This window comes from Vombatus ursinus, unplaced genomic scaffold (assembly GCF_900497805.2).
Source record: "Vombatus ursinus unplaced genomic scaffold, bare-nosed wombat genome assembly UNPS02014799.1, whole genome shotgun sequence".
Taxonomy (NCBI): domain Eukaryota; kingdom Metazoa; phylum Chordata; class Mammalia; order Diprotodontia; family Vombatidae; genus Vombatus; species Vombatus ursinus.
This window is the reverse complement of record NW_020954577.1, coordinates 8,194,164-8,221,624: the sequence shown is the minus strand read 5'-3', so window position 1 is coordinate 8,221,624 and position 27,461 is coordinate 8,194,164. Positions and strand designations below refer to the sequence as shown.

At 46.0% G+C, this 27,461-nt stretch overlaps 1 protein-coding gene across 9 annotated transcripts in view; it reads right to left on the bottom strand.

Annotated features, from left to right (window-relative positions):
- Positions 1-27,461, bottom strand: part of OSBPL3 (oxysterol binding protein like 3) — a 151,881-nt gene that overhangs the window by 92,546 nt on the left and 31,874 nt on the right. Inside the window, exon 1 of one of the 9 annotated variants that reach the window (XM_027872134.1) lies at positions 9,786-9,873. The exons of the other annotated variants lie outside the window; for them this stretch is intronic. The gene's annotated coding sequence lies outside the window, so the exon portion shown is untranslated. Of the gene's footprint in view, positions 1-9,785; positions 9,874-27,461 lie in introns of those variants that run through there. 9 annotated transcript variants of the gene reach the window in all.

Here is a 27,461-nt window from a genome sequence, read left to right as displayed (position 1 = left end):
GGGGGGGGAGAAAGGGGAGACAGAGACAGAGACAGAGAGACAGAGAGAGCAAGATTTTTTGCTATTCTGACTACAGAAAACAGGATCATTAATTTATGAATTCACACATGGATTTAGGGAACCCTTAGCATCACTCTGCCTCCTCCTCTCTGCTCCCTCAGAGGACCATAGCCCACAGGATGGGCACTGCCAGTGTCAGAGATAATGCTTGCCAGCAGCTAGCCTGATCAGTTGCTGGCAAAATGGAACAATCTGTCAGTCTGCTAGCATTTAATAAGTTCCTACTGTGTGTTAAGCACTGGGGATACAAACAAAGCAAGCACACCCCTGTTCTCAAGGAGTTCATAGAAGAGAGCCTATACCAGCACCATGTGCAGTCCCAGAGACACTGGCTCATCCGAGTGGCAGCAGCGTACCACAATGGCTGGGGAAGCAAGGCAGGGATGCTACAACTAGAGGGGCACCTGGGAAGCCACAGTCTAGCTTTTTGAGAATGGGACCCTTCGGGAATTTTAAACTGTGCTATTAAGGACATACCTATTGAAAATCTAGGGGAAAAAAGCAGAGGCGACAAAGTCAATGTGACTTCATCAAGAACAGGATTAAATGAAATGATATTTGTGAAGCACTTTGCACAGTACTGGGCACACAGTAGGTGCTATATAAATGCCAGTGATGATGATGATGATGCCCAGCTCACTTTTTCTTTTACAGGGTTATTATCATGGTAGAATGCTCTAGGTTTCATTTACTTGGATTTTTAGCAAAGCATCTGACAAAATTTTTCATGATATTCTTATGATCAAGATCAAGAGATAAGAGCTAGCTGATAATAGCATTTGGAACAAGTTAAACATCCAGATTCCTAAAGTAATCAATCACGAATGGTATCCACTTGGAAAGTCTCCAGTGCAGTGCCTCAGGGATCTGCCTTGGTCATATGCTATTTAACATTTTTATCAATGACTTAGAGGCACAAATGGCCCAGAGCTTTCAAATCTGGAGTTGACACAAAGCTGGCTTAGCGTACTGCATGAAAGATCTCAAACAGGCTAGAGTCCGGGGCTGAATCTCATAATATTAAATGTCAGATTTCACAGTTGAGTTTAAAAAATCAACTTCCCAAGTCAAGGCCAGAGAAGATGTGGCCAAGCAGTAGTTAGTGTGGAAAAGATCTGGGGTTTGGTAGATCTCAAGTTCTACGTGAGTCAAGAGTGGGACGTGGCAGTCAAAAAGGCCAATGCAATCTTCGACGGGATTAAGAGAGAGCAAGACTTAGTGTCCAGGAGTGATGAAGGATGAAGGATGCTAGTCCCATTGGCCCCTGCCCTGCTCCCACATGCCATGCCTGGGAGATCATTCTTGGTGCTGAGCCACATTTTAGGAAGGTCATTAATCAGCTGGATTATATGCAGATAAGGGCAGCCAGGATGGTCGTAGGCACAGAGCATCAGAGATTCACAGCCAGAAGAGATCTAAGAGTTCATTGGGTCCAATCCCCTACTTGTATGAAAGGAAACTGAGGCTCCAAGAGGGGAAACAACCTTTCCAAGGTCCCCAGGTAGTAAATGTCATCACTGTCCTGAATCCACAGTCAGAATATTGTTATTTCAGAGCTCTTTCGACTTCACAACATTCAAGGATCAAGTGATGGAACTTTGGACATTTAATCTGGAAAAGAAAAGCCCAGAGCAGGAGGAGGAGGGAGATACTTGAACTGTCTCTAGAGAGTCACGCTAAAGGCTGCCTCTTACTCAATCAGCTTGGCCTCAGAGAGCAGTGCTACCCACAGGAAAGCAAACATTCAGAAACTTGCAGCCTGAGGGTCAAAATTTATGGAAGTTAGAAAGATGCAGATTGAGGTATGATATCAGTGGTTGGTGGGGGCAGGAGGGTGGCAGGTGGGGAGAAGCATCATAACAATGAAAACCAGCCAGTGGTGGAATGGGCTGCCAGGGAAGGTAGTGGACCCCCCATCCCTGAAGGTCTCCAAACAAAGGCTTGATTGAATGATAAAAAGATAGGTTGGCCTAGATGATCTCCGAGGTCTACTCCAGCTTCAATTCAGTTCAACACACCTATCTATAAAGTACCTACTATGTGCCAGCCATTATTCTAGGTCCTGGGGATCTAAATGGAATCATTCCAGGCGTCAAGGAGCTTCCATTCTACTAGAAAGAGAAGTAAATACAAAGTATAGACAGAAAGCAATTTCAAAAGACAATGAGTATGAATAAAGAAAGCAGGAGGAGGGAGGGAATCCAGAAAGTCCTACTGTAGGAAGCTGGGCATTCGGTTAGTGGGAGGCAAGGCTATGATCCATAATGAAATTCACAAATGAATGAATCTCTCTGATACACTCAAAGCTGTTAATTGGAGAAGGACCATACAAATTAGAAACCATCAGGTGCTGGGGGCTTAATTACCTCTTTTGAAGAGGCAGATTGCTCCCAAACTGCTGAGCTAAACTGCCTATCAAGCTGCTGGTCTGTGTGTGAGTAAACATTCTCAGTCCTTCCCCATCTCTTGTCAATTCAGAGTTTTTGAAACGAGAAGATTAAAACTATAAATAGTAGAGAGAGGATGCAGAAAACTGAAAAAATCTGTGTAATTAAAATGAACACACCTGCAGTGTTACAGAAATAGATTCCCAGCTTAGTGCACTCCTGACTCTCTCGCTCTTTCTGTCTCTCTCTCTTTCTTTCTGTCTCTCTCTGTCTCTGTGTGTGTGTGTGTGTGTGTGTGTGTCTTTCTCTCTGTCTCTCTCTGTCTCTCTCTCTCTCTCTCTCCCCCAAATCTAAACATCCATCATCCATTCACACTGGATGGGGTGGAGGAAGAGGGAATACAGCCAGATTGTGATCAACTTAAAAATAGCTATGAGCTGGCCCCAGAGAAGAGACAGAAAAAGCCATCTACCCCTAACCACCCCACTCCCATTCTTTCTCTTTCTTGAGATTGAGGTCCTTGGGTCTTGATCACTTCATACAATGTTGGATTTTTTTCCTATAGGTTGATTGGTTTTGCTGATTTTTTTTCCTCTCCTTCCTCTTTTTCTTTTTGGAAAAAAAAATCTTGACTTTAAGGAATGGCTCTTTTGGAGGAAGGACCTAGGGGGAAATCTAGGTGATATAAAAAGAAAAGGCATTGGAAAAAAATCCATTTTTTAAAAGTTTAAATGGCTCCATGGGGGAGGGGCTGTAGGCGATACAAAACTGGCTTGTTTAATAACAGGGCTGCCTGCTAGTGTTGGAGGAAATGAGACGGTAAAACTGAGAAGAAGCTCAAATGATGAAATAAGAATGTGGGCAGGTGCTGCCATGGTAACCAGGCTCGGCTCATCCATCTGGGCTCCAGACTCCAGTTTTCATTTAGGGTACCCAGGCTCCGACTGAGAAAAGGAAAGGGTCACTGAGAGATGAGGAGTGATTAAAAAAAAAAAGGAGACAGAGGGAAAGGACTGGGGGAGAAGAGGTGAGGTTTGGTCACCTTCCGAAAATTCAGCAGAAGCATGAGATGATAGAGAGAATGCTTGATTTGGGGTCAGGAAAACCTATGTTCAGATCTTGCCTCTTGACTTGTCCCAGGTGTGAGACTCACTAACCACACCCACTTTACCTTTCTGAGACTTGGTTTTCCTCGTCTGCAGAATCGGGACAATAAAACCCACAGTATCCAAACATTCCAGCAAACAATTTGGAATTATGTTTAAAAAAGAGACAAAAATTTCCTAGTTCTTTTGACCCAGAGATCCTCCTACTAGGCACATATCCCGAGGAGGTCAAAGACAAAAAGAAAGGTCCCACACAGGCCAAAATATTTATAGTAGCACTTCCTGTGGGAGTGAAGTCAATGGCCACAGACTGGGGAATCATAGATGAATGTAATGGAATGCCACTTTGTTATAAGAAATCACAGAAAATTGTGGGAAGACTTCTATGACTGATGCAGAGGGAAGTCAGCAGAGCCAAGAAAACAATATACACAGTGACTACAACAATGTAAATGGGAAGAAAAAAATACCCAGAAACAGAACACTCTCTAATTATAATGGCCAAGCCTGGCCTGGGGAAGAGTGAAAAAAGTGAGGCCCCCACCCTACTTTCCATGGGAGGGGGTGGCATGGAGGCCAGACTTCGGGTGTGTAACTTTGCATATGTCCTCAGAGGCAGTCCAGGTGTTGATTAGTTTTGCTGAACTGTTTTTTCCCCACCCGTGGTCATAGAGAAGTCAGTTCAGTCTCCTGGCAAAGATAGGTGGTAGGTATAGGCAAGAAGTAGTGACCAGGCTGTGGCCAGAACTTTTAGTCACAAAGAAACTGAACAAAGGACCCATTATTTTAGAAGGCTTTCTGTGGTAAAAGGAAAGAACAGGCACATAGTTTAGCAATGGCCCCGATACAGGAGGACAGGGGGTCAAGGCTGGCTCTGGTCTTCTTCCTCCTACCCAAATTCTTTGAGGTGAAATCAGGTTAAAGCACATACCAAGGGAAGTCTGGAGAGGGAACAGAAAGCCCCAGCAGCTGCCTGCAGACAGAACATTCCTCTTTTTCATCCTTCTATCCCCGATAAATACACTTTCATTAGAGCTGCCTTGGGTTGCTGCCCTTTAGCACACTGAAAGCCTCCCAAACACCAACATGACCAGAACAGTCTCACTTTAGGGCGGCAGATCACTCACTGGCTTACAAACATGCCTTGTCCCTCTGTGGTGTGGTGGAAAGAGAATGGATTCACTGGGCACAGTGTTTAATAGATGTTGATTGATTGATTGATTGGCATCCTGGCTCATGGGAGTCTGGGCAACTCACTTCAGCCCTCTGGGCCTCAGTTTCCCCACCTGTAAATGAGGGAGTTGGAGAAAATGCTCTCAAGTTCCCTCAAGGGTCCTGGGCCAGGGGGCTACAGCCCTGGGTTTGGAGTCAGAAAAGCTGGGTCCCAACTCTGGCTCTGCCACTGAGGGAGGAGAGGCAGGTTGCCTGGCTTCAGTTTCCTCATCTGTACAATGAGGGTATTGGACTTCCAATAAACTGTGGCTGTAAAGGCATCGTGACTGACATTTATGTAGCATTTTAAGGATTGCAAAGTTCTTTCCCTGTATTCTTTCACTTAAGCCACATGGCAACTGGTCCTGGGATAGAGTGGAGATCAGGAAAGATACTCTAGGCATTACCTGACCCCATTTTGCAGACGAGGAAATCAAGGATTAGGTTGGAGAAGGGACTTGCCAATGGTCACAGAGTTTAGTAAATGCCACAGGCAGGATTAGAACCCAGGTCTCTCCACCTGCAAGTCAATCAGAGTCCATGAGGCCCCGTTGCCTCTCTGCCTTTTTCTTCAGACGTGATTTCTCATTATGGTTCTGCTCAAAGAAGCAGCTTAATATTAATTAGCAAGTTTGCCATAGCAACAAACTTCGAAGACACTTATTAGCTCATTAGGTTCAGGGATCTACAATCACTGTCTTCTTTGCTGGGTTTTGCTAGCAAAGCAACCTTGCTTCTAAACTTGGCCTGGAACTCACGTGCTGACCAGATGGTCTCTTTATTTTCTGGCTAATCTGCAATTTCCTGGGGAGCCTGATCACTATCTTTTATTATGAAATAACAACAGTCTTTATTTTGAGGGATTTTCATTTCGGGATTTGTAGGCCTTTTTTTTTTTTTTTAAAACAGAAAAGTTTCTCTAGGTCCTGGATCATCTCCCTCTTGTGGAAAAACAGAACCACAGATCATTGTGCCCTGGACTAGGAGCTTAACCACCACATTCTCATAGGATCTAAATGAGGGGTTTCTGTTTTTCCCTTTGGGGATCCCAAAAGACTTGGCTCTGGTCTGGAATTTTCTGGAAATGGGTTCTTCTCAAGTCGTTCTAGAGCACTGTTTACTCTGTGACTGGTTTGTCAAGCAGCCATTACTGTCTTCAGGGTTTTTCAGAGTACCTGCAAGTTAGGAAGGACCTAAGACACCATCTGGTCTACCCCACATCTTTCCAAAAATCCCCTCTATAACACTCCGAGCAACTGGCATCCAGGTAGTTGGAGACTCCCCCGCAAGGCAACCCATTCCACTTCTGAAACAAACTTATAAGCCTATCTTCTTTCCCTGTTTGGAAATGTAAACACATCTCCACCTCCACTGCAGAACAATTTCTTTTAATTTATCATGATTCCTCAAAGGTGAAAATAACTGACATCTCGATTGTAACAGTTTTACATACATTTTCTCATTTGTCCTCACAATTACCTCAGTAGGTAAGCACCATAGGTACTATTTCCCCTATTTTACAGATGAGGAAACTGAGATTAAGTGATTTGACCATAGCTACTCATGGTCACAGATTCCACACAGTGTGGGATCTGAATCCAATCTTTCCTGACCCTATGTCTATCTAAAACACCATAATTGCATTTCCAGGTTTACTCAGTACCTTGTGATATAATTCACCATTTCCCTGAGGGCAGGTCACTGGGTGCTCTCGTACTGTACCCTCTCCTTACTTATCTGATGGTTTTGGAGGGGGTAGCACAAGCTGGTCCTGTGTCTGGCATTTGACAGAAGGTCACATATGGTCCAGACTAGCAGCAATTTCGTGCTTTAGGAATCTTCACAGGCTTTGTGGCCAGTACAGCTAACGGACACCAAACACCCATTCAGACCAGGAAGTGACTGTGCAGCCTGCTGCCTGTGTAAGAAGTCGCCCAGCCCAGAACTTAAAATACCTGCTCTGGGTTTGAAGTCGCCCGGCTTGTGTTCTTTTGTCACTCAACTGATGGGCCCGCCCCCTGCTCTCGTAGGAATGATCTACATCAGCCAGAGACTCTGGGAAAACGCATCACAGGCGCTGTGTCTTACCCTGATGCTGGACACCCTTGGGACTGTCTCACAAACAATCAAGAGGCTTAAAAGAATGTGAACATGAAACCATTATCCTGTGACATAAGGTAATTATTATTGATTAAATATTCTCAGAAATGTAATGGAAGTGGTATAGTGAGTAGAGAACCAGCTGCACAGCCAGGAAGACCTGGGGTCAAGTCTTGCTTCTGTCTGGGTGCTTCTGGCCAAGTCATTAGCCTCTCTCAGAGTCCTAGGGAGCTCTCAAAGACTGCATAGGAGAGGTGCCATGCTGCACTGGTAGAGGGAATTTTCCCTCCAGAAGTGCCCCAGTTCGGTGCAATCAGGTCCAGCTCCTGTCTCTATGTATTTGAAAAACCACTAATGGTCCCTAAGAACAGATAAAGAAGCTGATCTTCCTCTCATCTCAGCAGACAGACATAGGTGAGAGTAAGTCGGACGTCATGTGGGCTGTCAGATCTCTTCGCTCTAGCTCTTGTTTTTGCTAAGCGGTTTTTCTTTGTCACAGGGAAGGTTTAGGTGGGGGGGGCAGGGGTCTTCCTGAACACTGATGTAGAAACCAAAGGCATCCACAACACTTGTTTTTATGTTCTCAGATGCAAGATGGAGCGCCATAGGAGATGGAAAGTTGGCCTCAGGATCTAGAAGACCCACCTCTAGCCCCTCCAGGCTCTGGGACCCTGGACAAGCCTCCGAATTACCTGAGAAATGCTAAAACTGGAATCTGCAAATTGAGCAGTCGGCATTGCAAGAGGGAACTTCCTCCCTGGGACGTCCCTACATTCACAAAATCAGCTCCAGCCCAAAAAATTATTTGCAAAAAAAATTTTTAAGTCTCAGATATTTAAAACACTGTTGTTGCTGTTTATCCTTTGCTCCTCAAGAGGACCAATGATATCATGAGGCTTGAGTGTGAGTGAACTGGATTTAAGTGAGGCAGACCTTTCCAGTTGTCAGCCTCACTGTCTCCTCCAGAGTCATCAGAGTCCAGTGACGAGACAAAAGTCAAGGCGACTGGTGACGGCCTGGGGCGCAGTGGATGACCTTGGCCTCTCTAAATGGAGCTCTTTGAAACCACCACCACTCCACCCCAGTTAACACCTCATCAGATTTACATGATACAGCTCAAATTCAGAAACATTCTGTGAATCATAGCTTTCAAACTGGCAGGGACCTTAGCTCTCATCTAGTCCAAACTTCACATCTTTACAGGTAAGGAAATTGAGGGCCAGGAAGACTAAGTGACTTGTCTAAGGTCACAGGTAGCAAGTAACAATGGCAGGATTTGAACCCTGCTGCACAGGCAATTTTCTTTTCCACACCTGCTGCCTACCTTCTATTTTGTAGGTGCCAAGCAGGTGCAGGGACAAAGATAAACAAGACAGAGTAAGGGTACAGAACCTCCTGAAAAATAGCCCCAGCAAAGCCCCTTGCCCCCATGGAAGATTGTTTATTTAATTTTTATCCAATCATCAAAAATTGCCCTGTCTGCTTCTTTTCTCCCTCCCACTCTCCTTCATTGAGAAAGTAAGACAAACCAAACCCACGTCACCGACATGGATTATAGCTGAGCAAGAGAAATCCCTGTCCTCGCCTTGTCTCCATGTAATCCATGGATCAGTGTCCTTCACAGCTCACAGCTCCAGCCCTAACCTGGGCACCCGGAGTAAACACATGAACTAGCGAAGTCACAGGTTTGATCCCAAGGCTGACCAATCAATCGGCTTCCTTTGTTATTTTTCAGAGACACAGGGTCAATCAAGTGTGACCCTGGCCCTTCACCTTACAGCATTGGTTTCTGAAGAGGGTGTGCGTGTGTGAACACGTGTATATGTGTGTGTGTGTGTGTGTGTGTGCGTGCGCGCGCACGCGCGCGCTGGCAGGTACAGGGGGATAGGGGCAAGACAAGGGGCTGGAATGAAATGGAAAGATCGATGGCAAATTCATCGTCATCCTTGAAAAAGTAGGAAAACACTGCTTGGGAGGGGCTGTGTCTCAGGGATTGAATGCTAATCATCTCTCATGCCCCATGAAATTGGACCTCCAGCCTGACTATGGCTTATTACATCTCAGTTAGCTCTTCACACACACACAATGGGACATTTAGTTAGTCTAACCACCTCGTTGAACAGAAGAAAAAAATGGGTGGCCCAACACAATTGACTAGTTTTGTGACTAAATTCAAATAGCCCTGCTTCTGGAGTCAGAAGACCTGGGTTCAAATCTTGCCCCTCACTTACTAGCCAGCTGTGTGACCCTCAGTCTGTCTCTTAACGCCATTTGACTTCAGTTTCCTCCTCTGTGAAATTATAGTGTTGGCCTCTAGGGCTAACCAGGGCCTCCAAGGTTCTTTCCAGCTCTAAAGCTCCAGCTCCTATGACTCAGATCAAGGACATGGCCACACAGTAGCCAGAAGCAGAGCTGGAATCTGAACTCAGGCCCTCGGACTCCCGATGCAATATCACACCATTCAGTCATTCAACAGGCATTTTTTTTTTTTTTTAGTGAGGCAATCAGGGTTAAGTGACTTGCCCAAGGTCACACAGCTAGTACGAGTCAAGTGTTTGTTCTGAGGCCAGATTTGAACTCAGGTCCTCCTGACTTCAGGGCCGGTGCTCTATCCACTGCGCCACCTAGCTGCCCCTTCAACTGGCATTTATTAAATGACTGCTATATGTTAGGCACCTATGACACAAAAAAAACAAAAACTTCCTGCTCCCAAGGGGCAAACAGTGGGGGAAAAGATGTAACCAGAGGAGTCCACTGAATTCATGTTCAAAGTCAATACAAAGTCATTTCAAGAAGGGAGGGCACTAAGAAGAGGGGCGGGGCAGTTAGGAAAGCCCTGGGGTGGGGAGAGGTGGCATTCTGCCAAGAAAGCAAGAATCCAGCAGAAGATACTGAGGCAAAGAAAGGCTGAGTGACTTACCCCAGGTCACAAAGAGAGCTGCCCAAGGGGTCTTCGAACCCAGGACTTCTGATGTCTAAGACTCTGCAGGGCTCATACCCGCAAGCCCACAAATTCTCAAGAGGCCAAGAAGACAGGAGGATCGTGCTGTTGTCTGGAGTTTTCTGTTGACCTTAAGGTTCAAAACTTTCCGGATCACCCAGCAGCTCAGTTTCAGGGGGCATTAAAAATGAGGCCAAGCCAGGAAGCCCCAGGAGAGGCCACAGCTCTGGGGATGCCAGCAGCAGGGCGGCTGGGGCTGCTCGGTTTGGGGAACCATGTCTTGAGACAGCCTTTAAATGCGCTGTTTGGTTTCCCCAAAAGAACCACATCCCTTGCAACCCACTCATCTTTGCCTGAAAAGGAGCCCAATGAGTCACAAGAAGCTAGGTATCTGAGAACTAGGTTTCGTTTAGTAAATGACTTCCCAGGGTTAGTGACAGCAAAAATGTCTCCACCTTGGAAAATGGGTGTGGGCTTTCAGAGGAAGAGTTTTAGCAGTTCAAATGGGACAAAAAATTCAGAGAGATCACATATGTAGCCACCTCTCATTGCCTAGAGATTCTATCCAATCCATCAAGCATTTATTAAGCACCTGTTTGGTGACTGGTACTGTGCTCAAAGCTGGGGACACAACGACAAAAGGAAAAACCGTCTCTGTCCTCAAAGAATTTACATTATACTGGGCTGAACTTTGTCCCAGGAGGACAAAAGTCAAAGGAAGGTACCTCATACACCAATATATTCATGTGCACTTTTTGCGTGCTGCAGAGAACAGGAAACAAAGGAACTGCTCACCAAGCAGGAAAATGGATGAAACAAACTGTGGGCTGAATGAATGTGATCAAATATCAGGGCATGGCAAAAAGAGACAACCATGAGGCACTCAGAGAAGAGATAAGGCTAAAACAAAAAGATGAACAGGGGCAGGAACTGGAAACAATATGCACGCAGACAACAATGATATAAATGAAAGAAAGATCAAATGAAACTGAGCGCTGCTGCGTAATTCCAAAGACAGAGCCCTGCCCTGCAGACCCGAGGGAACAGAAAGCAGCAGCTTCCTTTTGTGGAGAGGTGAGGTGTTATGGGAGGGATGCTCTTTGATGTGGTCAGTGGCAAGTGGCTGTAACTTTTTATCCCCTTTTTTACAGGGTAACGCTGGCTGGTGTTGAGATGGGGAGGGGAATGTATCCAGGAATGACTACGATGTAACCCTCCATTCCTTGTTTGTCTTAAGATTTATGCTGACTACCCATTCCCCTCCTTCCCCCCAAATGTACACAAATAACTTGGTTTTATCTTCTAAAACAACATACAATAAAAAAGTGCCTGTGGTTAAATGAATGAATGAATAAATAAAAACCATAAAAAAAAATCAGGAAAGGCTTCCTATAGGAGGTGGTCCCCAAGATGAGCCTTGAAGGAAGCTAAGAATTCTGAGAGTCAGCGAGGAAACAACAGCCCTTCACCAGCAGCACCCATCACACTGCAGGGTCCGCGGGGGCACAACACTTTAAATGGATCTCATCTAATTTGACTTTTATTAATTAATTAATTTATTTTTGAAGAGGCCATTGGGGTTAAGTGACTTGCCCAGGGTCACACAGCTAGTAAATGTTATGAGACTGAGGCCAGATTTGAACTCAGGTCCACCTGACTCTAGGGCCAGTGCTCTATTCACTATGCCACCTAGCTGTCCTTTTTTTCTTGACTTTTATTTATCTATCTATCTATCTATCTATCTATCTATTTATTTTTGATCTCATCTAATTTAAGAGAGCACCAGGGATCCCCACCTCAGCCGCAGGGGGGAATTTTTAGCTTACTGGTGGATAGGTGTCACTTTGTCAGTTTAAGAGGAGGGAGGGAAAGCATTAGGAGGCCCTAGCAACAGCAGAATGAATACTGGCTCTGGAGGACCTGGGTTCAAATCCTGCCTCTGACACCAGCAGTGTAGACTTGAGCAAGTCACTTAAATCTCTTTGGGCCTCAGTTACCTCATTTATAAAATGAGGGGTTTGCGCTCAATTTCCTCTAAGCTTTATTTCAGCCCTAGGTCTGTGATCCTGTGATCCTCTGAAGATTTATGCTTTGCTTTTATCCCAGAAAAGAGCTGGGGGGAGAGGGCACAGAGGAGGGGACAGAGGGTTTGTTGTTCAGTCGTTCAGACGTGTCTGACTCTCTGTGACCCCATCTGGGGTTTTCTTGGCCAAGATGCTGGAGCGGTTGGCCATTTCCTTCTCCAGCTCATTTTACAGATGAGGAAACTGAGGCAAACACGGTGAAGTGACCTGCCCAGGGTCACACAGCTAGTAAGTGTCTGAGGCCACTCGGAAACATGAATCTTCCTGACTGCAGGCATTCTGTGCACTGTACATTAACATTGTATTGATTTTACATCCATGCAAACCCTGTCGAGCTTCATTCTTGCCATTCCCCATTCTTCATCCATCCCTCACCGTGCTCTCACCTCCTCTCCTCACTCAATTAGGCCAGAGGACAACACGTAGAGAACTTGTCAAATAGGTGATAACGATGACTAGAGCAGTCGTGACAACTGCCATGCACATGAGGCGTCCACATTTACAAATCGCTGTCTTACTTGTGTTTCACCGGATCCCAGCCACACTGATGCTCCGCAGTAGCACCCCCACTTTACAGACAAGGAAGCCTGCCTTACAGAGGCTCAGAGTGGTTGAGTCACCTGCCCAGGGTCACACAGCTAGCACACGGTCAAAAGGCAGGATTGTCACTGAGGTCTTCTCAGTCATTTCTGAACGACTGTAGTTGGACTATACCCTGGGTTTCATCTTCCTCCTCCTCTTCCTCCTCTCCATCCATGGGACCCTGGACTCTGACAGTCAAGCCTTCACCCTTATCCTACCAGGATCCAGACTACCACACCACTTCTCTGTCCAACCAAGCGCTAAGTTCTCAAGATACAAGGAAATTCAATTCCATTCAGTAAACATCAGTTAAGCACCTCTATGTGCCAGGCACTGTGCCATGCAATGGAAATAGCAAGCCGCTTCCAGAGGGGAGCTTTCCCCTCAGCCCAGACTCTCTCTCCTGACCTCCTACAAAATCCTCCATGGGCCAGCACAATTCTCACCTCCCTCCAGGAAGCCTTTCCCAAAGAAGCCCAGCCCTGAGCCCAGCCCTGATTGTTGTTTTGAAATCTCCAGTCTCACTGGAATGTGAATGGCCAGCCCCAGGCTCTCACCAACCCCATCTCCTGGTCCATAGTAACACTGCTTCTTTCTTCACTAATTCCAGTTTGCGATTAGTCCCCCCAAAAGAAAAGAAGAGGAAATGAATGAGGGGAGAGAAAACCCAAGCCCACACTCAGCACCTCCCCAGCCTTTCTGAGAAGGGCTCAAGGCCATGGCAGCAGCCCAAACCACCACGCCTTCAGGTTTCCTCTGGGCCTCTCACTGCCTCATTTCTTATTAAGCCTTAATCACTGAATCAGCTTTGCCTCAGACAAACTGAGACCTGTTAAACACCTTAACTTGAAAAGGCCAAGGACCCCCACTGCATCCTGGGCCATCTCCAGCTGTCCGGATCTATATCAGGCCATTGGACTCAGATGGCTCTGGAGGAGAAAGTGAGGCTGGTGACTTGGCACAGCCCTGCCTCACTTAAATCCAATTCACTTGCATGTCATGGCATCACCTCCCTGACGTCAGGGTCCTCTTTGAGAACGAAGGACAAACGGTAATCTCTGACCCCTTACTGTTTCTGCTGGCTCCGGGTCCCCAGCTTCCAAAAGAGCCACTGATTTCCCACTTCATGTCTCACCCTCCTTTCCCTACCAGACCTCAAGTAGGGGCTGAAATGCTTCCTGAGCCTCTCCCTGGCTGGTGTCATAGACTCTTGGCAGTAAACACACAGGAATTCTGAGGAAGCAGGCAGGAAAGCAGCCCCAAAGCAGCCCCCACGGTAATTTCTCCTCCCCGCCAAGAACAAGAGGCTGATATGGAAATCATTGGCCCTGGGAATCCTGCCAGTGGGGTGGCCCAATCGCAATGGCCCTGGTAATGGGTAGTGGTGCGTGGGGGTGGATGGAAATGCTGGTGTGCCTGACATTTACCTAGCTGTGAAGGTTTACAAAGCACCTTAAAGATCTCTCATTTAATCCACACAATAATAGGGGACAGATAGGGATAAGGGCTAAACCTGGGATTTCATTAGTACTGAAAGCTCCTGGTGGAAACACTCCCTCTACCAGTGTCCACCGGCACCTCTTCTCTGTGACTTACGCTGAGCTGCCTGGAGCCCAGAGAGGTTAAGTGACTTGTCCTGGGTCTCAGTCCATCAGTCAGTCAACTAGCATTTCTCTTTGTTTGTTTTTTTAATTTATTTAATCTTCAATTCACGAAACAAAACAAGCATTAACATAATCAGTCCAATAAAAAAGACGACTGCACACGAAGCTGCCAATCTACCGTGTATAACTTGCTATTCCCTCCAAAAATACAACAAAGTTATCAAGTAAATTACATTTTTCCTTTTTTTTCTTCCCTTCCCTCCCCCATCCTAGAGATGGCTACCATTAGACCCAAATAGGTACAGATATGTAAAATTATTCTATACATACTTTTATTTATTAATTCTTTCTCTGGATGCAGATAGTATCTTTCTTCACATGACTTTTATTTTTAATTTGTTCAGCTAGCATTTCTGAAGCACCTACTATGCACCTGACACTGTGCTGAACACTAAAGATAAAAAGAAAGGCCAAAAAATAAAAAGTCCTGAGGCAGGATTCAAACCCAGGTCCTCCTGGGGGTCCAACACTCCATCCACTGTGGCCCTGGCTGCCTCTGACACAACAGCCCCGTAGGGTAAGTACTAACATATGTTATTATGACTGTAGACTGTGATAGCAATAATAGATCTCTCCCCTCCTACAGGCACAAGCTCCTTGAGAACAGTGGCTGTGGTTTTTTTTTTCTCTTAGTATTCTTATTGCCTGGCACACAGTAGGTACTTAATAAAGGCCTGTTGCATTGAACCAGATTCCCATTTTGCAGATCAGGAAACTAGAGTTAAATGAGGTTAAAGTGGTCACAGAGATAGTACAAACCAGAGATGTGATTTGCAATCGGGTCATTCCTGACTGGCCTGGGATCAAGAACCATTTCTATTAGATGGTGCCAACGCTCTGACAGTAAGATCACTACTAACCCATTTCTATCACTTCCTTTTTTGAAAATCTTGTTATTAAGGATAGTTTAAAAAATTCATTTCCAAAAAGATTCCTCCTCCTCCCCTACCCAGAGTTATCCTTTGTAAAATACGATTTTAAAAAAGGAGAAAAAAGATGTCAGGAAAACCATCCAACACCTCCAGCATGTGTCTGATGATGTATACACCGCTCCTCATCCATAGTCCCCCACCTCTGCAAAGAAGGGAGGGAGATCTATTTTCTCAACCCTTCTCTAGGGCCAACAGCTGCCTTTCAAATTAGATACATTTAAGAATCACCAGAAGACTTGGATAGGAAAGTCCCTTCTCCAAGGCTGGCACTGACGGTGTCTTCACCTTGCCTTGGGAGATAGTCATACTTTGACCCTATAATAACCCAAGAACAATGTCTTCAGAGTTTGACAAAACAGGATGATCCTGATAAGCAAGGACAAGGCAATTATAAGCAAATGAGTTTCTATAAAACTGTAAAAAAAAAATCAGTGTCCATTAATTGGGGAAGAGCTAAACCAAGTGCATTATGCGAGTACAATGGAATGTGACCATTCGGTAACAAAGGATGAACATGAGGAATTCAGAGATACAGGGGGCGATGTGTATGGATGAATGCTGAGTGGGCAGTGCCAGGAAAGCAACAAGGAGAATGACTATAGTAATGCGTATGGGACAACGAGGTGGTACAGCATTACAGCATCAGGAGTCAGGAAGACCCAAGTTCAAATTTAGCCTCAGACACTTGCTGGTTGTGTGACCCTGAGCAAGTCACTGCTTTGCCTCAGTTTCCTCATCTGTAAAATAATCTGAAAAAGGAAATGGCAAATCACTCCAGAATCTTTGCCAAGAAAACTCAACAGGGTCACAGAGAATCAGACACAACTGAAACAACTAAATGACAACATTAATGTGTATGAAAAACCCTGGAAGGTGTCAGAATTCAGATTACAGGCCATGACTAATGCTGGTTCTCCGGAAAGGATAGTAAGATGAGGCACACATTCCCTCCTCTTTGTAGAGAGGTGGTAGACCATGGGTGTGGACTATTGCATACATCACATCCGCGAGTTTAGTTTAGCTGTTGTTCTTAATTACAAGGGAGGCTCTGGGGGATGGGCTGGTATCAAGAAGTCCTATTTCCCAAGAAAAATCACCAATAAAACACTTTTCTTAAAAGTCAACAGATAGCAGACTTTATCTGCCGCTCCCCACGCTCACATTCAAGACAACAGCAGTGGCTGGGCTGGAAAACCAGGTTTAATGAGCTCTGTAGGCCCACTGGGGAACCTGGTTCAACACCACAGACTAACCATCCTTTGGCCTTTCAAAGCTAAATATTTAACACCCGGAAGATGTGGCCTCTTAAGCCCCCAGAAAGGTCAGACAAATGTAGACCTCGTTAGCCCGACTGTCACTAGCTCATTAGCCTCGGCTTTTTGCGTGTGGCTCTGCTCGGTGAGACCCAGGACGCAGACCCCTGTGTTCACCCCACGATCTCAGCGACCTGCCACGAAGGCACAGGAAGAAACAGACCAGAGCTCCATTAAATCAGCTCGATAACGCTTTTCTCCGAGGCACTAGGCCCTCAAGCCCAAAGCGCCATGTGTTCATTCACTTTACTGTCCTCAAGCACCATTTTAATGGAATAAAAGCTGAAGAGCAACAAAGAAGGAATATGGTCCAGAGATAAAGAGCTGGCTTTGGAGAGGGGAAGACCTGGGAAAAAGGCCTGCCTCTGACCCTTCCCGGCTGTGGGACCCTGGACAACATCATTTATCCTTTCAGTAGCCCCAGGGAACAAAGATTATAAAACTCTCCTGGATTTGGAGTCAGGGAATCAGAGGTTGAATCCAATTCTGCCCCTTAACACCCGTGTGAATTCAGGTAGCCACGACCTCCCTGGGCCTCAGTTTCCTCATTTGTTGGATTGTTGTTGTTCAGTCATTTGGGGTTTTCTTGACAAAGACACTGGAGTGTTTTGCCATTTCCTTCTCCAGTTCATTTTTACAGATGAGGAAACTGAGGCAAACAGGGTGAAGTGAGTTGCCCAGGGTCACACAGCTAGGAAGTGTCCAAGGTTGGATTTGAACTCAGGAACATGAGTCTTCCTGGCTCCAGGCCTGGCGCCCTGTCTAGGTGATCTCTTAAGCTGCCTTCCCACTGAAAAGCTACTATTTCAAATACTAGAAAAGCTGCCAGTTTGCGTCAACAAAGGACGTTTCCACATTGGGTTCTCCCTACCAGGAAGAAATTGCACAACAAAAAAGTAACAGTACTTGGGATCAGCAATTCAATTGTCTTTACATCTAATTTCACACCCGTCTTTAACCAATTTCTGAACAGAGGCACCACTGCAGTGTAGGGCAAGGGAAGGAGCCCTGGGCTGGCAGTCATCGGACATGGGTTCGAGTTCCAGCACCATCCCTTACTACTGGTGTGATCTTTGGCAAAGGAGGAGCCCGTATCCTCATCTGAAAAATGAGAGGTTTCCACTAAACAGCCTTGAAAGTCCCTTCTGGCTCTGCTGGTCGCGTCCCAGAGAGGACACCAGACTCCGATGAACTCGGGACTCACAATTTGCTTTAATTTTAATGCTTATCCCATTTGAAGGTCACTCTTCCCTATGGGATGTACTCATTGGCGCAGCCCACCAGACCAGACCTCTCAATGCCATTTCCCTTCTCTGGCTTTTAAAATAAAGTTTCCCACTCAAATGTATGCTGCAGAATTAGATGACCAATGTTGGCTCTAAAGGGGATAAATGACAAAACACTTCCCCCCATCCCTGCTCCTTTGCAAAGTGGGGGATCCCGTGTCTGTTACAAGGCAAAGGATTTGGGTTGTTTTGAGTGTGAGGGGTGATGGAGGAGAGAGAAAATAAATGCCTGTTCACTGAAAACATAAATTTAATCCAAAATGGGAGATCATCGGGGTGGGATACTGTATAGAACACTGGAGGGTTTTTTTTTTTACATTTTTTAAAAATTTTCCAGAACTTTTCTTCCCTTTGTTAATACTTTATTATAAGTGCTAGTTGGTGTGGGGGAGAATACACTTGGAAACTGGTGTTGTAAAAACAAAAGATATCAATAAAAACATACTTTAAAATAAAAAAAAAAGCTGCATGCCCGAAAGGCAGGCTGTCTTTTATAATTAGATGTTTGATTAGAGACCTAACAACAAACAGCTGAGGTTCATCAATAAGTATGTGCAGAGAAATGACTTCATTTCCATGAATGAAGCTCCCAGCATCTTTCCCCTCTAAGCTCTTTCCTTCTCATCCCCACTTTGCCCTAGTTCCACAGGCACCATGCTCCCCATTTCCAGTTATGCCTCATTGGATAAAGCTCTTTCCAGATTTCTTTATCTTCCAAAGACCGGTAGGTCTCAATTGCATTATAAGATTCTGGCTTTTTTATTTTTTTTTCTATTTTGGTTCTACAGAAACCTAAAGAGGAAACACCTGGATGGGAAGCGTCTAGACCAGGACGTGAGTGCCTTAGAATCCTGGCTACAGCTCCTGAAAGTTGTAAGCACCGCAGGCAAGAGGCCGCTGGGAAAGACGGGCCAGACCAAGGTCTCCCCCCTCCAACTCAGCTAGAGACTGACTGCTGGAAAGAGGCTTTTTTAGACGCAGAGACAATGCTGAAAGTCTCCATCAACACTCCCAAGGAAGTGGAATCCCTGCAAGACGAAAGCTTTCTAACAAAAAAGCTTCTTCACATGAAGCAGACTCAGAGCCCAAGACAGGACAAGATGCAGGGAAAGCTGGGGATGGCAGGCTGAGCCTGAGGCCGCGGAGCTCTCCAAAGCTCCAGGGATCTGCGGTGCTGTTGCTGTGTGTGTTCCAGCCACAGCCCGCCAGACCTCAGCACGCCTCCTGAGGGACAGCTTCCAGGCTCGAAACACCAGCAAGTTCTAAAGGCTGTAATAGCCAGTGCTTCATCAGCATGAAAGGGTTCACAAAGCCATCTTTCCACCGGTTCTCCCCTTTGATGTGGAGAGGGCTGAACGAAGTGTGGCCGATTAAGTTTAGGGAATATTCTTTCACCTTAATGAATAATAAACAAAAGGGTGAATTCAGACAGAGAAAGACCAGGATGAACTGAAATGAAGAGCCAGAAAAAAAAAAGAAGAAGAAGAAAAAGAAAAAGGGGCAGCTAGGTGGCGCAGTGGATAGAGCATCGGCCCTGAAGTCAGGAGGACCTGAGTTCAAATTCGGCCTCAGACCAAACACTTGACACTTACTAGCTGTGTGACCTTGGGCAAGTCACTTAACCCCAATTGCCTTTTTTTTTTAAAAAAAGCCAGCAGATCCATGAGAACACCACACCTGCAAACTGGACAATAAAGAAAAGCATCGACGTGATGAACTACAATAGAAAACCACGGGCTTGGGGAACACCGGAGGATGAAACACACTTCACTCCCTGCTTTGGTAGAATGGTGGGGGTTTGGGCTGTGGAATGGGGTGTGGGCTGGCTTTGAGTAAATGTAGTTCTTTGCTGGGGTTCTGTTGGGTACAGGGAGAACTGGGGGACATGATTGTGGATAAAAGCAAAGGTAATGAAAAAGTACCATGCTGCAGTGGCTCAAAAATTGATGGCTTGGGGCTGAGCTGGTCATAGATGAGCCCGTCTCTCTGTGCTGAGTGAGGCTGGTCCTCAGACAAAGACATGCAGCCCCCACTGGACCCACACTCAAAGCCACTTGTGAGCCACGTGCTTCAGGTGGTGTGTGAGAAGTGATTCCGTGAGGTAGAGATAAGCAAAATATCAGAGTTCATCAGACCTTGGCTCCGAAGCCTGAAGGAAGCTCAGACGGCATCTAGCCCAACATCTGCCCTTTACAAACGAGGAAACTGAGGCTCAAGGAGGTCTTGTGATTTTTCTGGGAGTTCATTCTGGAGCTGGGGGATAACCTGTATGTGCAGAGACAGAGATGGGATGTGGAATGGCATTTCTAGGGAACATGGGAAACAGGCAAGTCTGACAGGAATGCAGAGTTCCTGAAGTGGAATAATATTTATAATCGGAAAGTGTGGAGTCAGGGGCTGAAATAAGGGCTTTAAATGTCAGGTTGAGAAGTTTGTATTTGATCCTAGGGACGATAATAGGGAGCCAATGAGTTTGTGAAGAAAAGAATATCTTAGAACTGAGATATTAGACCTGAAATTCAGGTTATGGTTCACCATAAACTCAATTTCCATCTTGGTATGTAGATGACATGTACTAGAGAGGACATCTTGAAAGCTTGTGGTATTTGGGGGTTTTCTGGGTGGAGGGGGGAGAATGAAAGGGTAGAATGGTAACAGGAATTAACAACATCACAGAGAATTATGTGAATCCGGGCAGATGAACAAATGTCAACCCTTTCACACAAAACAAACTACCACAAAGGTGCGAATTTTAAAGCTCTGCACGGTGGGACAAAAGATAATTTTAGATCTCCCAATAAGGAATGAAATAGGCAGAGGACGCTTGGTAGGAGGAATGCATTTTGTAAATGTCCATTTAAAACATTTATAAGACCAGTCTGAAAATATTCAAACTAGACTCTGACTCCTCTAAGACAGCTCAAAGGGCACACTTGGAAAATGGAGAGTGTGAGTCAATGCCACAAGTGTCTACTGGGATGGCCATTGTGTTAGGCACCGGGGATCCAAAATTTGAAACCATGCCAACCCTCAGGAAGCTTGCATTCTCAAAAGGCAAAAATAATCAAAGGAAGAATGACAAAGTCAGGAATCCAAGCGCCAGATTGTAGCAAAGCGCTCAGTGTCTGCATGGGTTTCATTAGTCATCTAAGGACACAAATAGACGGTGGGGGAAATCTTTCTCATTCATGAAGGACGGGGAGGATCCAGCCCAGAGCTGAATCACGTGGATGGCACGGACAAGCCACTGCTTTTGGATCTGGTAGGCAACATGGGCTCCCTGAGCCGGGAGCTTATCAACAAGCTGGGAGGTGTCTCATTAAGAGCGTTTCAGGATGACTAAAGGGGCTAAAGGCCCAAGCTGGGGTGGGATCTTAAAATAACCACCAAGCCTCGAAATGAGCTGCCTGTCCATCCTTCAAGGCTCGCACCATATTTAGAGGTGCCCAGCTTAGAGTGAGTCAGCTGCAGAAACCCAGCCGTGTGGGTAGGAAGCTCACAGAGCTACCCTGACATTCACCTTTGGGGGCCCAGCCAATAGAGAGAGAGAGAGAGAGAGAGAGAGAGAGAGAGAGCGTCACTGGAAAGGACTGACGATGTTTAGGCTGAAGGAGAGAAGGCAAGGCAGGACAGGCACCACATGCCTGAAGGCTTCTCCTTTGAAAAGAAGGAATTAGGGAAAAACAGCAGAGAGGAGACAAGGAGTTGGGAAAACAAGGGTTCAAGTCCTGACACTCGCTGGCCAGCTGACCCTGCAGGGGCAGGGCCTCTTAGCCTTTCAGTGTCCCAGGAAACTCCAGCATTCTAAGTAGCTGAGCAATGGTGAAGGGAGGGGCCTCACTGGGAGTTGCTTTATGAATGAAACTCAGGTCGGGTAACAAGAAACAAAGAAAGGATTAGCCTTTAAGTACCAACTGGTGACAAAATGTTCCCCTGTCATCTTAGACTGGCTAAGTTCAGAAAGGCTTCTCCTTTAAAAGGATGGCCACCAGATGAGGAGGGCTCTTGGGGGAGTGTATCACAGCATTCATAAGGGACCCTCTACTCTGGCTCCGCCACTTCCTACCTGTGTGACCTTGGGCACGTCACTTCATGTGGGGCCTCAGTCTCTTCATCTGTAAAACGAGGGGGCTGGTCTTCATAATCTCCAAGTTTCCTTTCATCTCTAAAGCAATGATCCCACTAAGGTATGGAAGAAGTTGCATTTTCTATCAGTGGGTAGAGTGAAATCATTGATCACCATGCTACACACACTGGGGCAGGGGGTAAAGCCCATGTCCGATACAGATCAGCACTCGCTCTGCAATTCACTAACACAGAGGGTGGCTTAGGCCCTGAGAGCTGTCTAGGGTCATAATGCTGGTATACGGCATGTCAAGTCAGCAAGCACTTACTACGTGCCAGGAACTGTGCTAAACAATGTAAGCAAAAAGAAAGCCTCTAGGAGCTTACATTCTAATAGAGAAGATAACATATAAAAGGGAACTAAGGGGAGGGGTGAGGATGAGTTAGGGAAAAGGGGGTAGGGTTGGAGAAAGTATCCGTGAAGGGGAAAGAGAGGAGCTGGTGGAAGGAAGGAGGAGTGAGCATGACTGGCTTAAATACATCCTCAAAATGGAGGCTCCGGAGGGGACTGCAGGGACTGAGGCATCTTTCAAGGTGAATACACAGGAATAATTATTAGGTCTTTTTAAGCCTGGAAGCAATCCAGTGGCCCTAAGGTCTGCTTTGTTCTGGCCTCTTTTGCTTTAGGGAGTTTATTTTAGATGAAAATTTCTGAGTTCAATCACAATCACTTTCAGCTGAGAAAATTCCTCTGCCAGCAGAGTTTGGCTCCGCTTCACCTCTCCCGTAGATCTATCTACCTCTAGCTCGCCCCTGGCATCGGTTTACTGGCAATAAAGCCTCCTGTTCTGCTGAACTGTTCGTGAACGGACAGGCATTGAGAGAAGCTGGAGAAGGAGCCAATGTTTTCTTAGCCTTCCCCAGCCGACGTCCTGTTCTCTAAGATGCCCAGACAGTTCTCCTCCATACCTCTCAGCACTTAGCACCGTGGCTGGCACACAGTAAGCTCCTACCGAATGTTTACTGCCTGATCGTAAGGGTCCCAGCTCAGGGAACGCCATGATGGTGAAAGCTTCTCAAAGCCAGACTCTCAGAATCTCTTGCTGGGATTCTTCTGAAATCCTTCTTCCTTTTATACAAATCTCTTAGGACACAATCATGTGTCTCACACAGTGGCTCTTGGTCAAGAAGGTGTACAGGCGCTCTTCACATTTGGCTCTGAAAGTTTGACTCAATCAAAAAGTGTTCTTACCTAACAAACGAATTGACTATTAAGTGGGTGGGGTAATCAATGGAATCCAACTCTTAATCAGAAGCAGGACTCGAATCCAGGTGTTCCTGACTGAGGCTGCTTTCCTGAAGTAGATGCTTAATGTTTGGGGAATGCATGAATAAACCCATCAGCTGCTGCACATGAAGCCTCAAACTTTGGGTTCAAACTTGGGCTCTGAGACTTTTTACTTGAGTGACCTTGGGAAAATCACTTTTCTTCCATCTATGACCTAATTTCCTCTTCTGTAAAAGAAATAATTTGACCATTTTCGCAAGAATGTTCTATGACCCAACCTCAGATACAGCACAAGCATACTGCATGGAGATCAAGGTAGTCACACAACAGCTTTGCAATAAGGCTTTAGGAGATAACCTTGATATAAATATAACCACATGATGAGTCCTAAGGAACACTTTAGGTACACTGAGGGCACCAATGAACCAAAAGCAAATATGACATAGCCTTAGAATGGCCAGGCATCCCAATCCAGGGCCACGGATTGTCATCAATCAATCAATAATCAAAATGTTCATAATGTATTGACCCATGTCAGGCACAGAGGCTGAGGAGACAGAAACCAAAATGTCTTTGCCCTCAAAAGGCTTACATTCTACAGCTGCATTTTACAAATCAAATCAATGCAGCAGAAAAAGACAACTTTGGGTTTGGAGTTGAAGGACCTGGATTTGAATCCTGGGTCTGCCACTTGAGGGATCATGGGCAAGTCATTCTTCGGGCCTCGGTCTTTTCATTTATCAATAAGGAAGTTGGATGAGATGACCTCTAAGTAAGGACCCCGGGGCCTACCACTTTTGAGTAGACCTGTTCCCCCCTCCCATCTAATGGAAGAGGAAAGGACTACAGTAGGGACTAGATGAAAAAGGCACATCCCTAAGAACGTCTTGGGGCTGTTTAGCAGCATTATTAGAGAAACACAGACTTGGCTCCCCAGGAGCAGAGATACCTCAGTTCTGGGGGAGCCATGATTATGCACAGCTGGCTTCCCCATGGCATTCCCAGAAGGCTTCCCTTGGAGATGACTAACCATTATTGAGAGAAGCCATGTGGAAGAGCCCTGGATTGGTGGTGAGAAGCCCCAGTTTTGAAGCCTAGCTTGGCAACATTATCCAGGTGACCCTAAGCAAGTCACCCCCTTTGGGTGTCCCAAGTTCTCCAGATGTAAAATGAGGGTATTGGACTCGATGTGGAATGGCAGAAAGACCATTGGATCTGGAGTCCTAGATTTAGGTCCTCTCTCTGTTATTTACTATCCGAGCAGGCACAGGTAACTCAACCTGTCTGAAGCCCAAGTTCCTTCTCTATAAAGTGAGGTGGGGATGGCTTGGATGACCTCCAACATCTTTTCCATCTAGTTCTATGGCCCCATCACCCAAAAGTGTCTTCAATTCTGTTATGTAATGCACAGGTGCTGGAGGACCTGGGTTCGAATCCCACTTATTTGCTATGTGACCTCAGATGAATCTCTTCTCTCTTGGACTCAGTTTACTCATCTATAAAACAAAGGGATTGGCCCAGATAACCTCCAATAGCCTATGATTCTGGTCTCTTCTGCCATTGGGTTGTGTTCACTAGCCACGTTATAGAAATAATCAATGGCATAGGGCCAAACTCAGAGAGTTTGTTCTGCATCTGTTGCTTTTGATTTTTTCTCCATATCAGAGCCTCTACAACTACCAGGACACCAAGCTTGTCTCCCCACCTAGAGTCGGTGGATCTTGGAGATGGTCATTTGGTCCAACCTCCCATTCCTTCTAATGCAAAATTCCCCTTCTTTTCACAACCCATGGTTCCCTAACCTCGGATGGAACCCTTCTAGTGACAGGGAGCTCATTCCTTTTCCAGTCAGTTCATTCCAGTTTTGGCCAGCTTTAAATACCCATCACCTGTGCTTAATTAGATACCCAAGGGTCTCTCTGCCTCCCTACCAAACTGATCCAAATGCAATGCCATTCAACCTGACAAGTCATCTTTCCCCTGAAAGCCTCAGTCTGTTCATCTGTAGAAGGAGAGAGCTGGAATACATGATCTAACATTCTATGATTAACCTTCTACAATGTCCCTGACACATTCAGACAACAGCTTCCGCTTGGAATCTGGGTTTCCCTGGGTTCTGATTTTCAGCTGCATTAGGGACCTCCACCAGGACAACCGACATCCATCCAAGAGTGTCCTCTACCACATCCCACTCAACACTCATGCATCCTTGGCTTGAATACTTCCAGGGAGCAGGAAATTCACTCCTTCCCTAGGTAACCCATTCCCACTTTGGCACCAAGCTCCAAGGTAATTTCTCTCAGGCTACGGTCTTGTTGACTGTTTCTTTCTTCCCAAAGAAAGGAATAAGGAAGGCTGAAGAGAAGGTTCATTTTGATTTTTCACAAATTACTCTTAACCCAAGCAGACTTTGTTCCAACCGTACAAGGATTTTTCAGTACAGTAAAAAGCATGGTGCAATGCACAGATCACTCAGCCAGTTCCAAATCTTTTCAATCCCAGTTCTGCCTGCTAACCAGTCAAGTGATCTTGGGCAAGTCACTCAACTTTTCTGGGTCTCAGTTTACCCATTGGTCAAATGAGGGAGTTGGGCTTAAGACCATCCTCTAAGGTCCCTTCCAAAATCTAGGGTCCAAATATACAGCCCCTCAAATAGCTTCACTGGAAAGACCTTTCTGCTCAATCAGGGCAGCTGCTTACCTTGAGCAGCTGCTATTAGGAAACAGCCCACTTGGGGGGAGACCTTAGGGAGCTCCAGGTGAGTAATTGAGTACTATTCCAGAGAGAAGAGAAAGGGGCCAGCTTCCTCCAACACATGTTGGTTATTGCTTCCTTTTCCTGTAGTCAGACAGCTACACAATGGCCCATGATCTCTGGGACAAACTGTTTATTTCACTGAATTCAAGAAGCATTTCATCAAGCACTTAGAAGGTCCAAGGCCCCTGCACTAGGCACTGGGGGATACAAAGGTAAAGTGAGCAACAGACCCTGCCCTTAGGAAGCTTCCATTCTACTGGCAGACAAGTCAATGGAGGAGGGAGAGCGCAAGCAAGTTGGGGCATCAGGAAAGGCTTCTTATGGAACACAGAAGCTGCTTGTGTCTGAGGTGGGTTTGGAAACCAGGTCCTGGGAGCAGTCCAGGACTCCTTAGACCACCAGGTACCATGGCATCACCTCTGGCAACATCCCAGCCACTCACGTGTAGGTATCACAAGGTGGGGGAAGGGTGAGTGCCTATCCAGATGGTTGGCTCATTTCAGTCCCTTCCCACCACTCAGAATCAACTCTGCTCGTACGTTGTCATGTACCTATTGCTCCCCCCAGTAGAATGCAAGCTTCTGAGGGCAGGGATGGCTTCCTTTTTGTCTCTCTGACTCTAGCGTGGGACCTGGCCCAGAGTAAGCCCCTTGTTGAAATGAGCCAGATGTTGGCTAGTCAGGGAATGTCTCTATGGGGAGGCGGAAGGGGGGTAAAGGGCATCTGCTTTCCCTGACCTCCAACCCTCCCTTCAAGATCAAAACTTGGAGCTAAATGAATGTCACCAGATGCCAAAGAGCCACTGTTGCTATGACCTTGCAATCCAAGAAACACATATACACACGTGTGTGCTATGTAGATATGTATGTTTATACGCATCTATGATAAATAATGATATGTAATATGGAATCCAAGAATTATAAATTTAGAGATAAAAGAATTATACATTTAGAAATCAAAGTCCTGCCCCCTCATTTTACAGATGGGTAAATTGATGACCAGAGGCCAAGTGATTTGTCCAAGGTAACCCTCACATGGGAGAAAACCACACTTTTTCTGACTCTGTCAGAGAACCCGCTTCCAAACCCCAACTCTGTTACTTACTACTTGCATGGGGCTCAGTTTCCTCACCTGTAAAAGATGGAGGCTGGACTCGATGGCCTTCCTGCAATAGATTCCTGGTCCTTCTCCTAAGAAGACCCTGAGTAAGGAAGCTCGGGCATTCTTTCTTTAATTACAGGCACCAGCAGCCCTTGGGTTCCTGGGACTTTCATATAGCCCACAATCAGATAGTAAAAGGGCATCTTATCAAGATCTTTGACCCAGGCAAATGTAGGGCAGCAGCATTCTCACAGCTGAGGCTCATGGGTAACTATTCAAGGAGAGCTGCCTCACGCCCACGTCTCTGCTGGAGAAGGACACTAAAAGCAGCAGTGCCCGACCGGGGAGCAAAAGGGACGAGGTGTCCTCTGGTCACAGGGCTGCTCGGCTTTCCAGAGCCAATTGTTTTCTGAGGCACAGAAGTGAAGGATTTGAAAATCTGTCTCACTTTGCCCATTGGGATCAGATGTTTATTTTGAGATCCAGACCAAAAGAACAGGAAGCGTTACCAATTTCCTTTCACTGAATTATCAGCAATTTGATGGGGCCACACTGGTGCGACTTGGAAGCTACCCAAAAAAGC